The sequence below is a fragment of the Pseudonaja textilis genome, chromosome 4 (genome assembly GCF_049901715.1).
Source record: "Pseudonaja textilis isolate UNSWEBS1 chromosome 4, rPseTex1.2, whole genome shotgun sequence".
NCBI lineage: Eukaryota > Metazoa > Chordata > Lepidosauria > Squamata > Elapidae > Pseudonaja > Pseudonaja textilis.
In genome coordinates this window covers 5,552,040-5,570,431 of record NC_141993.1, presented here as the reverse complement: position 1 = coordinate 5,570,431, position 18,392 = coordinate 5,552,040, and the positions used below count along the sequence as shown (strand labels likewise).

At 44.8% G+C, this 18,392-nt stretch overlaps 1 protein-coding gene across 1 annotated transcript in view; it reads left to right on the top strand.

Annotated features, from left to right (window-relative positions):
- The first annotated feature begins 5,104 nt into the window (after positions 1-5,104).
- Positions 5,105-18,392, top strand: part of CSGALNACT2 (chondroitin sulfate N-acetylgalactosaminyltransferase 2) — a 46,298-nt gene continuing 33,010 nt past the window's right edge. Inside the window, exon 1 of the mRNA XM_087932155.1 lies at positions 5,105-5,415. The gene's annotated coding sequence lies outside the window, so the exon portion shown is untranslated. The remainder of the gene's footprint in view (positions 5,416-18,392) is intronic.

Genomic DNA, 18,392 nt, shown 5'->3' with positions numbered 1-18,392 from the left:
GGGTTTGCACACCAGCAATTTATTCTGCTACCCAACTGTCTGTCATTGTGATGATTCATTAGGATGGACAGCACCTACTCCTTTGGATAGCCCTGTTAATTTTTAAGTAAAATTATCAGAATAAACGAAAGAATCTCTCTCTCTCTCTCTCTCTCTCTCTCTCTCTCTTACACAAGTATATACATTTGCACATACAAAATGCAAAAAAAAGATTAAATCAAAAGGAAATAGTTTTCCACTAGTAGAAAACAATTTATTCTGTAGTATATAATTTTGAATATACTATTAAACCTTAAGTGCACAGTAATATTGATCAGTTTTTTATATAATAAAACTATATAATTTTTTATTTAAGAAATTATAATGGGGTAAAAAAGCAAGACAACATTAGAACAGAAGCAAAGGAAATAAGAACAGTGAACGTAAGAAAGAAAATAGAGGAGAGAATAAAATAGTAGGCAAAAATTTGACCGTGAACGGGAAAGCCTAAATTGTGTCAATATTCCATCAGTCCCTCTACATTTCAGCATAAGGAACTTGATTGTGTTCCTGTTCAAAGCAGGAATTTAACTTCATTTCCCTGATTTGTGGTTCAGTTATTACATCCAAGACTTACAACACAACTATATTACCACTTCCTTGTTTAGTGCATTAACTCATTTTCTAAGTTCACACGACATATTGGAAGCCTTGATACCCGAGCAAGCTCAGTTTTCATCCACCCAGCTGGATTGCTGGAGAGACGCTACCTGGAATTAAGGAGAAACTTTGTAACAGTGAGGACAATTCACCAGTGGAACAGAAGTTGCTGTCAGAAGTTGTGGGTGCTCCCTCACTGGAGGTTTTTCTGAGAGTTGTTTGTTATGGTGTAGGGTCTCCTGCTGGAGTAAGTGGCTGGATTAGAAGACCTCCGATATTTGCTGTAACACACTCTCTGGGGGTGTCCTTGAAGACTATTTAGTAGCTATAACCAATCCAAAATGTCACCGTGTGGGCAGTTTGGGACATTTCCTGTTTTGTTCTCCTGTGACGTCTCTCTTCAGCAAGAGAGACTACAGGGGCTTTTAGTGGGTTTCTGGATGCAATTCAAGGTATTGGTTATCACCTGTATGAACCCCCTGCATGGCACAGGTCCAAGTGATCTTCTGGACCAGCCATCTCTGCGTGACTCACCAGGACTAGCCAAGTGGTCACGTTCCAAGGCCTATCAGATATGTGGGGTCTCTGGTGCTCTCAGAACAGAGCTGGAAGGGACCTTGGAGGTCTTCTAGTCCAGCCCCTTGCTCAAGCAGGAGAACTTGCACCATTCAGATAAGTGTCTGCCTAGACCAAGGGTCTTCAAACTTGGCAAGTTTAAGACCTGTGGACTTCCAACTCCCAGAATTCCTGAGCTAGCATGACTGGAGGAGGAATTCTGGGAATCCACACGTCTTAAAGCTGTCAAGTTTGAAGACCCCTGATCTAGACTCTTCTTAAAAACATCCAGTGATGGAACGGCCAAGATTTCCGGTAGCAAGCTGTTCCACCGGTTGATTGTCCTCACTGTTATGAAATTTCCTTAATTCCAGGTTGCTTCGCTCCTTCGTTAGTTTCCATTTGTTGCTTCTTCTCCTGCCCTCAGGTGTTTTGGAGGATAGCTTGACCGCCTCTTCTTTGGGCCAGCTCCTCAAATATTGGAATACTGCTATCGTGTCACCCCTAGTTCTTTTCACTATACTAGACATACCCAATTCCAGGTACTGTTCTTCATAGATGAACGTAGACATGTTCATAGAAGTCTTTTAAAAATCAAGAGAAAATATCCAATAACAAAGATCAGCCAAATAGACCCTATATCATTTCAGACAAGTGGCTGTCCAGTCTCTTCTTAAAAGACTCCAGCGATGGAGCCCCCACAACCTCTGGAGCAGTTCCACTGCTTTGTTGTCTTCACTCTTAGGAAGCTTCTGCTAAATTCCAGGTTGCTTCTTTCTTTGGTTAGTTTCCATCCATTGTTTCCCTTAGGTGCTTTGAGGAGTGGCTTGACCCCCTCTTCTTTCTGGCAGCCCCTCAAATACTGGAAGACTGCTATCATGTCCCCCCCTAATTCTTCTTTTCTTTAGACTAGCCAAATCCAAATCCTGCAAACCCTTCTTCGTATGGTTTAGTCTCCAGTTGCTCTTCTCTGAAAACCACGTGGTTTTCTTGCAGGTGTTTTGTTACCAAACCAGGTAGTATCATCCGTTTGGTAACGAAACATCCGCAAGGAAACCACCAACCCTCAGAGAGCACCAAGGACCCCACAATTCAAACCTGAGCTACAAATCGTCTCTTCTATCCATATCAGGAGTGCCAACTTTGGACTCCTGCCTTCTCGGTTGTAGCACCTGAGCTGTAGATCCATCTCTCCAGAGATCTGGATGGTCTTGATCCAGTCGGCCTTTTGTAAGGCATTAAGGATCAGGTTGTTACCTTCAACTTTGAGGTTAGCTGAGCTGGGTTGGCAAATGTTTTTGGTTTCAGTCCTCGGACAAGAAATGGAATATTTTTAGAGCATAACTTTTATGTTTACCCTGATTGGTTCTGTTTGTGTTCCGTCTACTAGTGTTTCCGTTTTTGGTTTTACGTTCAGTTTGGTCTTTTTTGTTTTAAACTTTAATTTGTCACTGTCTTTGGGAGGTGGGCAGCTGTACACAATGTATAAATACATAAATAAACCAAGTGTGCTGAGCCAGACCTCAATCAACCAGGATTAAAAGTAACCACCAACTTGTCCTAGTGCAGAAACACAATTTTGCCCAACTCGCCTCACAACGTTATTGTGGGGGGAAAATAGGAAGGAGTACCAAGCATCATTGCCCCCTTGAGTTATTTACAAAAATAATAAAAGGCAAGATAAATATAAACAGTCTTCCTTCCTGTTCACGCTTGACAGATGGGGCCTGTATTACACACTTACACTGTCGTCTAGCTATCGATGTGCTGAGAATCAACAGTTAACATCTTTAATTAATCAGAACAGAGCTGGGTGGGACCAGGGAGGCTTCTAGTCCACCCCCCTGCTTAAGCAGAAGATCCGGTACCATTTCAGACATGTGATTGTCCAGTCTCTTCTTTAAAATTTCCAGTGTCGGAGCACCCACAACCTCTGGTGTCAAGCTGTTCCACTGGCTAATTGTCCTCACTTTTAGGAAGTTTCTCCTTAATTCTAAGATGCTTCTTTCCTTAATTAGTTTCCATCCATTGTTTCTTGTCCTGCCTTCTGGGGCTTTGGAAAATAGGTTGACACCCCCCCCCCTTCTTTGGGGCAGCCCCTCAAATACTGGAAGACTGCTTTCACGTCACCCCAATTCTTTTTTTTTAGACTACCCAAACTCAAATCCTGTAGCCGTTTTTCATATGGTTTTGTCTCCAGATCTTTGATCTTCTTAATTGCTCTTCTCTGAACTTTTTTCCCCAAAGTCTCAACCTCTTTTTTTGCAACGTGGTGACCAAAACTGGATGCAGGATTCCAGGTATTTACCACAGATTACTTACCAGAAAGGTAGAATAGAATAGAATAGAATAGAATAGAATAGAATAGAATAGAATAGAATAGAATAGAATAGAATAGAATAGAATAGAATAGAATAGAATAGAGCTGGAAGGGACTTTGGAGGTCCCCTTACTCAAGCAGCTGCCCTCAGCAATGTAACTGTACAACCTCACACACAGCCACGGGGCAGTGAGGTTATATTATTAATGTGTGCCAGCTTTCCGTCACAATGGTGGGGAAAGTGTCATTAAATGCAAAGTGCAAAAGACTTCCCACAATACTAGCTCAAAGTTGAAACACTGCACGGTTATTGCATACCCAGAATGGTGGAAAACCCAGGAGGAGCAATTTACACCAACTCCGATCAGTAGCTCTGACGGAAAAGCACAGCGCAGACCTTCGCAGCACAGGCTATGCACGCAGACCTTCTCTTCAAAAGCCGCTCCTTTAACGGACGTTCGAAGTTTTACAACGGCACTGGGGAAGAAAATGTGACTTACGACTGTTTTTCACACATAACAACCGTGGTGACGGGATCAGATGGGCAACTGGCATGTACTTAGGATGGTGGCCATGTTGTGCTAGAGTGAAAAGCAAATGAGTGCTAATTTCATGACCGCAGCAACTCGCTTAACGTTTGCAAGGGAGGCGCGTTAAGATGGGGGGGCGAAACTCACTTAACGCCCATTTCACATACCAAGAAAAAATGGGGGCTCCATTATGGTCGTAAGTGCAGGATTCCTTGCATTGCAGAAGTTTTGTTTCCTGTTTTCACACAGCGCACAATTGTTTTGCTGCGGAGCAGAAGTGTCTCTGCTCTTTCTAACCAGCGTCTTGGAATGAAATGAAATAAAAGAGGGAAAAAAAAACTCCTAAATTCTGTTGTATCTTAACGGGGAGTTTACTTCACACAGAAGAGGGCTTTGACTCATTTAGCGACAGCAATTTAGGGGTCATTGGGGGGAGGGGGGGCTGCGTACATCTTGACTCGGAGATGGACACAAGCAAGGAGAGCCAAAGGCTAGTCGTCCTGTCATTCCCAACGCCGTCTGGGCGAGGGCGTGAGGGCCAATACTTGACTTACAAAGGCTCATTTAGTGACCGTTCCAAGTTACAGCGGCGCTGGGAAAAAAGGTGATGTAAGAGGACTGTTTTTTTTTTTTTCACCCTTACAGACCATGGAGCACTTCTGCCTCCCCATCCTATGGTGACGTGATTATAACGTCGGTGCTGGGCCACTGACTCACAGTTATGACCATCTGCAGTGTCCCCAGTGTGTGTGTCTGTGTGTGTGTGGCAATTCCCACTTTTGCGACCTTCCAACCAGCCAAGTCAAGGGGCGGAAGCCCAGATTCACTTAAGGACCATGCGATTCGACATCGGAGCGGCCACTGGGTGGTGGTGGGTTGGACTAGATGACCTCTAAGGTCCCTTCCAACCCTGTTCCTCTGTATCTGCCCAGGTCTTAGTGGGGGCTTGGAGGGGGGGGGTCGGAGTAGATGACCTCCAAGGTCCCTGTTCCTCTGTATCTGTCTAGGTTGGGCCCCTCCCCGCCTGCCAGCGCCAGGAGGAGCTTCGGCCGGGGATGATGTCACTCGCGCCGCCTGCCCGCAGCCTCTGAAGCTCCGGCGCCGCCGCCGCCGCCGCCGCCGCCGCCCCAGGCGGGTGCAGCGCCCCGGCTCCTCCGCGGACCTCCCCGCCTGCCCGCCCGCCCGCCCGCCTCTCTCCCTCCGCCTCCCTCCGCAGCCCCGCCGGGCGGGGCGCCGCCGAGCCTCACCCACCTCCTGGGCGCTGCCGCTGGAAGGGACGGCCCCGCTGGGAGGCCAGGCCAGGCCGGGGCCCGCTGGAAGCCGGGCGGGCGGGCGGGCTGGGCGCGCAGGAAAGGCTGCTGGCCGGCGGAGGTAAGGCGGGAGCCTCCGGGGCTGGGCGAGGGAGGAGGAGGAGGGGAGTCCCTTGCAGTCCTTCCTTCCCTGTTTCCTTCTCCCTTTCTCTCTCCTTCCTTCTTCTATTTCTCTCTCTTCTTCTTTCCCTGCCTCCTTCCTCCTTCCCTTCCTCTGCTTCCTTTCCCCCTTTTCTTCCCTCCCTCCCTCCTCCCTCCTTTTCCTTCCTTCCTTCTGTCCTTCCTTCCTTCCTCTTCCTTCCTTCCCACCCTTCCTCTTTCTCTCCCTTCCTTCCTTCCATTTTTCTTCTTTCCTTCCTTCCCTCCCTCTTTCCCTCCCTCCCTCCTTCCTTCCACTTCTCTTCCTTCCCTCCCCTTCCGTTCCTTCCTCTTCCTTCCTTCCCACCCCTTCCTCTTTCTCTTCCTTCCTTCCTTCCTTCCTTCCTTCCTTCCTTCCTTCCTTCCTTCCTTCCATTTCTCTTCCTTCCTCCCTCCATCCCTCCCTCCCTCCTTCCCTCCCTCCCTCCCTCATTCCTTCCACTTCTCTTCCTCCTTCCTTCCGTTCCTTCCTCTTCCCTTCCTTCCTTCCTTCCTTCCCACCCTTCCTCTTTCTCTCCCCTCCTTCCTTCCATTTCTCTTCCTTCCTTCCCTCCCTCCCTCATTCCTTCCACTTCTCTTCCTCCCTCCCTCCCTTTCTTCCTCTTCTCTTCCTTCCTTCAATTTCCTTCCCTCCCCCCTCCCTCCAAGCTCTTCGCTGCCTTCCCTTTCTCCTCTTTGCTCTCCAGCCGTCTTTTCCTTTTCCTGCCGCGAAGCCCTTCTGCTTCTCTTTGCTTCTCTTCTCTTTTTTTGTCCTCCTTCAAGATAGACCAGCTGGAGACCCCTGATTTGGGAAGGGACCAGGCAATTGTCAAGTGGCTTGGCAGACCTAGAGGCTTTCCCGGATCTTTTTGGGGGGATGTAAGGCAAGAGGCTGACTTGGCACCAGCCTGGGTTTTGGGCACGGAGGGGGGGGCGGTTGTGTAGACCCAAATTGTGTAGGGCTCGTTAGGTTTGTGCTGCCTCTAATAAACCAGCCCCATAAATCGCCCAGATTAATACTGAGCTGAATCTGTTGGAATGAAGCTGTCTAACCGGATTAGTTCGGCAGTGTGTTTGTGTGAAGCCAGTTGTGTTGTGAATTGGCACCACTTCCACGTTGCTGGTAAGGAAGCTGCATGGAGCTGGGGACATAAACCCAGCAAGTTTTCCTTTCCAAGTTTTTGCCTGTGTGGCTTGTGGACAGTTGGGTGTTTATTCTTTGTTTATAGATTTATTCTATAAATCTATCTATCTATCTATCTATCTATCTATCTATCTATCTATCTATCTATCTATCTATCTATATATCTCTGTCTATCTATCTATCTATCTATCTATCTATCTATCTATCTATCTATCTATCTATCATCTATATGTATCATCTATCATCTATCACCTATAACCTATCATCTATCTATCATCTATCTTCTATCTATCGTCTATCATCTATCTATATCTATTGATCTATCTATATCATCTATATCTATTGATCTATCTATCTATCTATCTATCTATCTATCTATCTATCTATCTATCTATCTATCTATCTATATCATTTATCATCTATCATCTATCTATCATCTATCTATATCATCTCTATCTATCTATCTATCTATCTATCTATCTATCTATCTATCTATCTATCTATCTATCTATCCATCCATCCATCCATCCATCCATCCATCCATCCATCCATCCATCCAGCGAAATCTCGCAGGGTGGAGATTTCCCCTTACTAGCTGGAAGTTGCTTTTTTATTTTCTTTCTTTTTTAACTTCTTTGCTAAATTGTAGGTTGTAGCTCTTTGTAGTTTTGCATTTCCTATGGCGGGGAGGGGGTGTCACAATTTTTTTAAAAAAGCAAAACAAAACAAGGTTTACACTGGTGGAGTGGGAAGTCTGTCAAAACTTGGCTTGAGTGTTTTTTTAAAGCTCCTTTTTGCAAAATTCCCAAGTGGGCAGTGTTTGTATGGCAATCTTCGTTTGTTTGTTTATTTGTATGTATGTATGTATTTATGTATGTATAAAGAGATAGATAGAGATAGATAGAGATATATAGAGATATATAGAGTTATAGATATATGTGAACATTTTGAATACAGTGAACTGTCAGGGCACTGACAGAAAAGCAAAGAAAGAACAAAAAGGAATAGTAACATATATTCTAATAACAACAGTAACAGTGTAACAGAATAGTTTCCATCAGGTTTCTCTTTATATTAGCTTATTTATAGTTCTGTTGGTTATATTGGCATATTTATAATTATAAACCATCTTTATATTTAGTTCATACATAGCAATAATCGTTCATCTAATTTCTGCCTCTTATCTCTAACCACTGGCAGAATCTATTCCATGTTAAGTAATATTCTATGTCTTCTTTGTCCTTTATTTTTAATGTCAATCTGTCAACCTCTGCACAGTCCCAATATTTTCCGAATTACATCTTCATCTGATGGAGTGTTCTCAGTTTTCCAGTATTGTGCGAATACCATCCTTGCTGCTGCCAATACATGCAAAACTAGATATATAGTCCCTTTATCATAGCCCTCCGGCATTACACCCAACAGAAAATATTTCTGTTTTCAAATCTATAAAGTTGCTTGATTATCTTTTCCAACCATGTATGTATTTTCGCCCTTATTTTCTGGCTTTCATACAAGTTGCAAATCTTGGAGGCTCCCTTCCTTCCTTCCATTTCCTTCCTTCCCACCATCCCTCCTTCTCTCCCTCCCTCCCTCCCTTCTCTTCCTTCCTTTTCCTTCCCTCCCTCCCTCCTTCTTTTCCTCCCTCATTCCTTCCACTTCCCTTCCTTCCTCCCTCCCTCCTTCCCTTCTTTTCTCCCTCCCTCCTTCCTTCCTCTCCTCTTCCTTCGTTCCATTTCTTTTTTTCCCTCCTCGCTCCCTTGCAAATCTTGGAGGCTCCTTCCTTCCTCGTCCCTTCCTTCCTTCCTTCCTTCCTTCCTTCCTTCCTTCCTTCCTTCCTTCCTTCCTTCCTTCCTTCCTTCCTTCCCCTTCCTTCACACCCTTCCTCCTTCTCTCCCTCCCTCCCTTCTTTCCTTCTCTTCCTTCTTTTTCCTTCCTTCCCTCCCTCATTCCTTCCACTTTCCTTCCTTCTTTCCTCCCTCCCCTCTTTCCTTCCTTCCTTCCATTTCCTTCCTTCACACCCTCCCTCCTTCTCTCCCTCCCTCCCTTCTTTCCTTCTCTTCCTTCTTTTTCCTTCCTTCTCTCCCTCATTCCTTCTACTTTCCTCCCTTCCTCCCTTCCTCCCTCCCTCCCTCCCTTCCTTCCTTCCTCTTCTCTTCTCTTCATTCCATTTCTTTCCTTCCTTCCCTCCCTTGCAAATCTTGGAGGCTCCCTGCAATTCAGAGCTGATTATAAATCCTGATTATTTCTATCCGCCAAGTGAAACAATCAGCGTTGTTATTCCTGGGTGGGAGGGGAGGCCTTGTCGCAAGGGGGCAGAACCTGTGAACTATGGTGGGAAAAAGACACCCCATCACTCATCCTGCAAGATCCTTGCCATCCGTGTATTCTCCCCCTTGCCGTTTTGTGGGTGGTCCTCGCCTTGTGACTGCAACGGAGCCCAACATGTCCGCCGTTCAGCGAGACATGGGTTGAGTGAGCGTTTCTCCCGGCTTTTTCTTGCCGGAGACGTTAAGTGAATCATGGCATCCATTAAGGAAGTCACACGGTTGTTAAGTGAATCTGGCCATCCGCAAAAGGGGATCACGTGACCTCAGGACACAGTGACCATTGTAAGTGTGAAGCATCCCAATTTTGATCGCGTGACCATGGGGGGGGGGGGAATGCTGCAACGGTCGTAAGTGTGAAAAACGGTCCTAAGTCACTTTTTTCCCGTGCCGTTGTAACTTTGGTCGCTAAACGAACTGTTGTAAGTTGAGGATTGCCTGTATTTAAGGGAGGTTAGGACATATTTCTCCCTGGCCTTTTGCTTTCATAGCCTGCCCCTTCTTTATTTTTTAATTTCAAGTTTTTTTAAATTTCATATTGCTTATACATATCATTGCGTGAAGAGTGAGATATCGTACATTTTAGTACAAATAAACATAATATTACTACTCACAGATATTACGTTTCACTATCTATGTCTAACCATCCAAGTAGCAAAGATCTCTCTCTCCCCTCTTCTCTCTCTCTCTCTCTCTTTATCTCTATCTCTATTTATCTATCTATCTATCTATCTATCTATCTATCTATCTATCTATCTATCTATCTATCTATCTGGTATTCAGCTTTGTTCGGGTATTTTCCCACGTCTTTATAGTTGTTGTAGTTCAACAAAGACGAACTCAATACACAAGCCTGATGATGGCTGATGAGATTCTGCCAAAACGTCACTACAACTTTAAAAGCACAACTATAAAGATGTGGGAAAATACCTGAACAAAGCTGAATACCATACATATGTGTGTGTGTTTGTATGTATGTATGTGTTTTTATATGTGTGTGTGTGTGTGTGTATGTGTATGTATATGTGTATGTAAGTATGTATGTATGTATGTATGTATGTATGTATGTATATACATATATATATATACCGTGTTTCTCATAAATTAAGGCCGGGTCTTATATTTTTTTGAGCCCTGAAAAAACAGCTAGGCCATCTTTTCGGGGGTGACTTAATTCCCCCCCTTGCATCCTCATCTAGAGTGCCCCGCGGGCAGCCTTGCCACCAGCCGCTCCTAACGGGTGATCACTGCGAAGCACAGAGAGCTCCCTACTCCCATCAAACACCTTTGCTGTAGACCCAAGACCTTGGCACCTGCCGCTGTTGCTTTCCCTTCTGCCCATTCCGCCACCACGTTTGGAGCTGCCACTTCCATGTTTGGAGTGCCGCTGCCATTTGGAGTGCCACCGCCATTTGGAGCACCGCCGTAATGTTGGGAGCTGCCACTTCCACGTTTGGAGCTGCCACCATGTTTGGAGTGGCGGCGGCGCTCCAAATGGCGGTGGTGCTCCAAACAGTGGCAGTGCTCCAAACGCAGAAGCGGCAGCTCCAAACATGGCGGCAGCTCCAAATGCGGACATGGCAACTCCAAACAGCAGCAGTGCTCCAAACAGCGGTGGGGTTCCAAACGCGGAAGCGGCAGTTCCAAATGCGGCGGCAGCTCCAAATGCAGAAGCGGCAGCTCCAAATGCGGCGGCAGCTCCAAATGCAGAAGCGGCAACTCCAAACGGCAGCGGTGCTCCAAACAGCAGTGGTGCTTCAAACGTGGAAGTGGCAGCTCCAAACGTGGCAGCGGCATGGGCAAAAGGGAAATCAACAGCGGCGGGCACTGAAGGTCTTGGGCCTGCCGCAAAGGTGCTTGGCAGGAGTAGGGAGCTCTCCGCACTCTGCCATGATCGCCCATTAGGAGCAGCTGGTGGCAAGGAATTGCTGCCCGTGGGGCGCTCCTAACGGCAAGACCCCCCGCCCTTCCCCCCATTTTGCATGTTTTAAAATAGGCCTAAATTTGGGGGGGCTCAATTTCATTTTATGCCTAGAAAACATGCTGGGTCTTCCTATTGGGGGAGGTCGTATTGTTTGAGAAACATGGTATGTGTGTGTGTGTGTGTGTGTGTGTGTGTGTGTGTGTGTGTGGTATTCAGCTTTGTTCCGGTATTTTCCCACGTCATTGTAGTTGTGCTTTTAAAGTTGCAGCAACGTTTTGGCAGAATCTCATCTGCCATCATCAGGCTTTTGTATTGGCTGTATACAGAAGCCTGATGATGGCAGATAAGATGCCGTCGAAACGTTGCTACAACTTTAAAAGCACAACTACAATGATGTGGGAAAATACCCGAACAAAGCTGAACACCATACATGTAAGTACCCGTGAAAACTTAAGAAAACACACACACACACACACACACGCACTATTTTTGTATCTATCTGTGTCTCTATCTCTCTTTATATATATCTATACCTCTATCTCCATCCATTCATCCAAGTAGCAAAGATCTCTCTCTCTCTCTCTCTCTCTCTCTCTCTCTCCATACATCTATCCATCCAAGTAGCAAAGATTTATATATCTATATCTATATATCTATATATCTATCTATATCTATATCTATATCTATATCTATCTATCTATCTATCTATCTATCTATCTATCTATCTATCTATCTATCTATCTATCTATCTATCGTCTATTCTCGATCCATCCGTTGCCTGGGGCCTGCCTTCACTGCTCCCTTAGCCATCAGGGCTGGTGGTTGTAAATATTTAATGTGGAATATTGCAAAGACGCTGAAGCCTTAGGAAAATGCCAGCTGCTAATTATCCTGCACAATAAACATGAAAACGCAAGTTTGGAGCCAATTGTCTCTGTTGGCAAAGAGTTCTTGAACGGATGGAGGATTCGAGAAGCAAAAGGAAGTAGGAAAGGTTCTCACTTCCTCTGGTGCTGTGCCAAAAATGTCTCCTGTCACCTGGAAGGTGTGTAGGATAATGGGACAGACTCAAAATTTGATTCTCTTCCTTTTCCTTTCCTTTTTTATCCATTTACTCCCTTCCCTTCCCTTCTGTGCTGGTTTTCTTCCTTTCCTTTCCTTTCCTTTCCTTTCCTTTCCTTTCCTTTCCTTTCCTTTCCTTTCCTTTCCTTTCTTTTCTTTTCTTTCCTCTCCTCTCCTCTCCTTCCCTTTATCCATTTACTTTCCTTCCCTCCCTGCCTCCCCCTTCCCCCTTCCTTCTTTCTTTCTTCCTTTCTCTCTACCTCCCTCCCTCTTTCCCTCCTTTTTTTTCCTTCCTTCCTTCCTTCCTTCCTTCCTTCCTTCCTTCCTTCCTTCCTTCCTTCCTTCCTTCCTTCCTTCCTTCCTTCCTTTCTTTCTCCCTTTCTCCCTTTCTCTCTACCTACCTCCCTTCTTTCCTTCCTTCCTTCCTTCCTCCCTCCCTCCCTCCCTCCCTCCCTCCCTCCCTAACTGAGGCTGGACTGGATGCCACCTTTTCCTTGCTGTTCGGCGTACAAATAGGCTGCAGCCAAGCCTCCCTCGGCAATATGTCTCTAGTTTGAAAAAGCAATAATAGTAATTAAAATGGTTTGGTGCCTCAAAGCTCCTTCCCCCAAACCTTTCCTCCAGCTGTGTTGTTGTCTGAACTAAGCGGAGGCCGCAGCGCTCTCTCTTCCTTTGGTAAATAAAAGGGAATTTTAAAAAAGGAAGAACCTGGAAGAAGAGTTAAACGTTTGATCCCTTCTCCACCAGAAGTGGGCTGTTCTCCTTCCAGAGATCTATTTAGGAGTGGTTCCTGTCTTATGAGAAGATCCTTTTGTGCTGAATCCAAAATGCTTGGGATACGATACAGCACGGTCCTCGACTTACAACAGTTCATTTAGTGGCCGTTCGAAAGTTGCAACGTTGAAATGTTCAGTTGACTGAGATTCATGTTTAATGAATAAAGTAGTATAAAATAATAATAACAATAATAACAATATTTGCTTATCCATTTTAACAAACCTCCCTTATATCATTAGTCCTTTTCTTTAATCTACATGTTTCTAACTTCTGCTTTTATTAGCTAGCCATCAATAAAATAAGTCCCTTGTCAAAAAGTATTCAGTTTCTCTTCTTTTTCTTCAATTGTAAGTATTAGTCTAACCATTTCTAATATTTTTTTTAAATCACATTTTCATCCGTAGGGAACTCTTCACTTTGCCATTGTGGTGCAAAAACAGGAAACGGTTGAGCGACTAAAGCAGGCCTTCTGCTTTGTGTAAAAGAAGCTTTTAGTGGGGGAGGCGGGGAAACCCTTTCAGAGCACCCTAGTAGTTCAGGATGCAGAATAACAAGAGTTGGAAGGGACCTTGGAGGTCTTCTAGTCCAACCCCCTGCTCAGCAAGCAAAGGAACAGAAGGATGAAACATGAGCAGTCAAGAAACCGAGAAAGAATAACGCAGCAAGGAGGAAATTATGTCTTTGAGTTGGTTTTCAGCAGACCAGATAATAATTACACAGGAATAACAGAATAACAAGAGTTGGAAGGGACTTCGGAGGTCTTCTAGTCCAGCCGCCTGCTCAAGCATACCATTCTGGACAAATGGCTGTCCCGTCTCTTCTTAAAAACCTCCAGTGATGGAGCATCCACAATTTCTGAAGGAAAGCTGATCTACTTATTATTTGTTCTCACTGACAGGAAGTTTCACCTTAATTGTAGGATGGAGCTATCTTTGATAAGCTTCCATCTACTGCTGCTTGTCCTGCCTTCAGGTGCTTTGGAAAATAGCTTGACCCCCTCCTCCTCTCTGTGGCAGCCCCTCAAATATAGGAAGACTGCTCTCTGGTCTCCCCTGGTCCTTCTCTTCCCTAGACTAGCCAAGCCCAGTTCCTGCAACCATTCTTCGTATGTTTTAACCTCCAGTCCCCTAATCATCCTGGTTGCTCTTCTCTGCCCTCTTTCCAGATTCTCAACATCTTTTTCATTTCATGGTGATGAAAACTGGATGCTGGATTCCAACTGTGTTGTCTTAACCAAACAGTCTAAAGCAGTGCTAATGTTTCACAGGACCTCGATACTATCTCTCTGTTGTTATTTCCTTATGAGCCACTGCAGAATCTGACTTGTAGTATGAAATGACCTGACGGAAGAGATGCAATCAATAGCTTTGTAATTTCTTTTTTATTAACAAGGCTAAGAAGTCTATCAGAGTTGGCGTTGCTCAAAAGAAGCAGATTAATATCTAAACTGTGTATCCAGAGAGGTTTGATTTGAAGCAGAGAGTCATTTTAGTAGGGCATTTTAAATGAGGTACGGCCAGTACCACACTAGGAAGGAAGGAAGGAAAGAAAGAAAGGAAAGAAGGAAAGGAAAGGAAAGGAAAGGAAAGGAAAGGAAAGGAAAGGAAAGGAAAAAAGACAAAAGAGAAAAAAGAAAGAAAATGATGATTTTATTTCAAATTAATTTAGTGCTTGGCCCATTCATTACTTTTCGAACAGCATGAGACTTGAATCAGTACATGTATAGTGTATAATATCCCAAATGTGCTTTTGTCAAGAGGCAACTGGACTTTCTGGTTTTTCTTTGAAGACATTTCACTTCTCATCCAAGAAGCTTCTTCAGCTCTGATTGGATGGTAGGGAATGGAAGGATTTATACTCCATGCAGGCAGCTAGTCATTTGCATTCTTTTTAGAGAGTCATTGAGGCCACTTCAAGGATTGTCTGTATCCTCAGGGTCACTTGAGTGGTGCAAATAAGTGTGAAGCCTTCTTGGAACTGCTGACAACACAGTCCTTTCAGCGGTTCCAAGAAGGTTCCACATCCATTTGCACTACTCAGGTGACCCTGAGGACAGAGACAAACCTCCAAGTGGCCTCAGTGACCCTCTAAAAAGGATGCAAATGACCAGCGGTGTCTGCAAGGAGTCTAAATCCTTCCATTCCTCACCATCCTTCCAGTCAGAGCTGAAGAAGCTTCTTGGATGAGAAGTGAAATGTCTTCAAAGAAAAACCAGAAAGTCCATTTGCCTCTTGAAAAATAAAAGCACCTTTGGGACAACCGTGACCTGGAGGGCTGAAGGATCCCCACAGATTATTACTAGTGGGTAATAATTTTGATCAACGATCAGCCCCTAGGATGCAAAGAGCCATTGAAACAAATGAAACCAAAAGCATTACAGGATGTGGTTTCCAGCCAGGCAGCTGCTCCTAGAAGGGTTTGCACATTGTAGTAGGCTATAAAAGGCGATTAATTTGATTGCCGGCTCTATGCTTGACTCTGTTATTTGCAAGCCCGAGTTTTACAGCTGACGCCAGCTCAGGATGGCAACCGAGCCCAGAAATTCGGTGGCTGAGCAAAGACCGTTGCTCCTCATTTTTCTTGCCACGTTGTTCAAGGGAATCGCTGCAATTAAGAGAGTCACACAGGCACTCTGTGAATCTGGCTTCCCCCATGGATTTTACTTGTCCAAAGGCTGCAAAAAAAAAAGGGGTGGGGTGGGGTCAGCTGACCCTGAGATTCTGCAACTGTCCTAAGTACATGCCAGTTGCCAAGCCTCCGAATTTCAATCACGCGGCCAATGGGAATGCTGCAAATGTCGCAAGTGTGAAAAAAGTTATAAGTCACTTTTTTTGGTGTGGTTATAACGTCACTAAGTGAGTGGTTGTAAGTTGGGGGCAGGCTGCAATGGCCTGAGAGGAGGGACCCTGACTGATTTGGTCCTCAAAACCCTGGAGCAAGAGAAATCACGGGCGCATGAGCTCAGCCGCTGGCAAAATTTCAGGAGTCCTCCTTTGCCCAGGTCAACACATTGAAACCGGAGTATCGGGAACCTGCTTTAACGGTTGCCTAATGGAGGTTCCTGCAGGGGGATGGAGATGCCCTGCACTGGGCTCATACCTTCTTTAGCAGGTATAAAATTGGGTTTTGAAGTGGGTTTATGGATTTGGGAAAGTAACAAGGCTCTGATATGAACACAAAATTTTCCTGCTGCTTTCTGTCTTATTCCCTTCTTCTTCCTCTTTTGCTGTTCCTCATTCTTCTATTCCTTTTTCTCCTCATTCAGTCCCATGTCGTCCCCTTTTTCTATCTCTCCTCCTTTTCCTTCTCCTCCGCTTCTCCTCCTCCTCGTAGTTTCTATCTCTCCTCTTTTTCATTCTACCCCTTCTCTTCCTCCTCATCCTCTTCTTCTAGTTTCTGTTTCTCCTCTTCTATCCCTTTTCCTCCTCCCTCCTCTTCTTCTAGTTTCTATCTCTCCTCTTTTTCATTCTATCTTCTCTTCCTCCTCCTCCTCCTCCTTTCTAGTTTCTATTTCTCATACAGTTCCTTCTACCCCCTTCCCTTCCTCCTCCCTTCCTCTTTCTATTTTCTATCTCTCCTCATTTTCCTTCTGCCCTTTCTCCTTCTCTTCCAACTCTTCCTTTTTCTAATTTCTATTTCTCTTCCTGTTCCTTCTAACCTATTCTCCTTGTCCTCTTCCTCCTCCTCTCTTCCTTTTTCTCCTCCTTTTCCTTCTGCCCCCTTTCCTCCTCGTCTTCTTCCTTCTTCTAGTTTCTCTCTTCCTGTTCCTTGTACCCATTCTCCTCTTCTTCCTCTTCCTCCTCTCTTCCTTTTTCTCCTCCTTTTCCTTCTGCCCCCTTTCCTCCTCTTCGTCTTCTTCCTTCTTCTAGTTTCTCTCTTCCTGTTCCTTGTACCCATTCTCCTCTTCTTCCTCTTTCCCCTCTCTTCCTTTTTCTCCTCCTTTTCCTTCTGCCCCCTTTCCTCTTCCTCCTCTTCTTCCTTCTTCTAGTTTCTCTCTTCCTGTTCCTTGTACCCATTCTCTTCTTCCTCTTCCTCCTCCTTTCTTTCTCTCCTCCTTTTCCTTCTGCCCTCCTCCTCCTCCTCCTCCTCTTTCTAGAACTTCTCCTCTTTCTCTTATAACTCTTCTATCTCTCCTCCTCCTCCTTTCCCACCCATCACTCTCCTCCTTCCATTTCGTATTTCTCTTCTGATTCAGCCAGTTCATTGAAGTAACCCAAAGTCTTCTCCTGCATTGCCAACCGTCAGCAGTTTCATTATATCCTTCCAAGGACAGCCAGGGCCTCTTCCCATCTTCTAGGCTTGCCCAGGCCAGCAGCTTGGGAGAGTCAGCAGAAGGCAGCTGCTGCTTCTCTAAATCCGAGCCAGAGATCACCCAACCAAAGGCCCAGGGCAAAATATGTCACCAAAATCTTGAGTGCAGTCTTCAGGAAGCCTTCTCATAGTTGTCAACAAGTTGTAATTTTTAAGGGAAGGAGGAATCAATTAAAACCATGAACGGGAAGAATTATATTTAAGGCTATGAAATCAATTTAACTTTAACCTAATGTAAATGGAATCAAATTGATTTCTTGTCCTCCCACAGCTACTTTTTTGGAGTTTGCGATCTCACACATCATAAAATATGCTTTCAAGTAGCTTTTTTTTTTCCACGGGGTCTTAAATTGTAATGCTGGAAGAAAATCCCCCCCCCGCCCCCCAAAAATTATTTCTGTCTTTTGTTTGTTTCTTCTGGTTTGAAGAAGTAGTCAAGACTGGGTTTATTTTGCCTGGCAAAATACTGTTTTAGTATTTTTATGTGTTTGGTCAAGGCTGAGGGGCTGGATGGCTTTCACAGAAGGGATCATCAGCTCCCTTGGTGGGTTGAACTTGGGCCTAAAGTTCTAAAAATAAAAATAAAACTTTGGGAAGAAGATTGAACTTGCCCTGAGAGTCAAAGGTAGGAAAACTGAGAAAAGCGGCCTGAACATTTAAAAGGCTTCAAACAACATTTTGTAATTTGGACCAATGACCAAACGTTGCTCTTGAGCTTGGTGGTTAGTGATGTTGGGTATGCAGAATAGGACATGCCCATTTTTTGGAAGCTCAAGTATAAGAAGCATCACTCCAATTGCAAAGTCCTGGCCATGATCTTGGTTCTTTGGGAATGCCTTGTAAGTGCCTCTGATGAAAACTGAAGTGGTTTTTTAAAAATCTCAGTTTGTTGTCTGTATTCAAATCCATATTTAAATGCTCAGTGTAATCAGTCCCTCAAAACCTACAAAAAGCAAAAATCTTCTCTTCTCTCCTCTTTCCTCTTCTCTCTCTCTTCTCTCTCCTCTTCTTTCTCTCTTTCTCCAACTCTGTCTTCTTCTCTCTTTCTCTTTTCTCTCTCTCTTGTCCTCTCTTTTCTCTCTTCTCTCTTTCCTCTTCTTTCTCTCTTTCTCCCTCTCTCTTCTCTCTCTTCTCCCTCCCTCATCCTCTTTCTCCTCTCTTTTCTCTCTTTCCTCTTCTCTCTTCTCTCTCTCCTCTTTCTCTCTGCTCTTCTTTTTCTCTTTCTCCCTCTCGCTTGTTCTCTGTCCTCATCTCTCTCTTTCTCTCTCTTGTCCTCTCTTCTCTCCCTCTCCCTCTCCCTTATCTCCCCTTCTCTCTTTCTTTTCCTTCTCTCTCTTTCTCCCCTCTTTTCTCTCTTCTCTCTTCTCTCCCTCCTT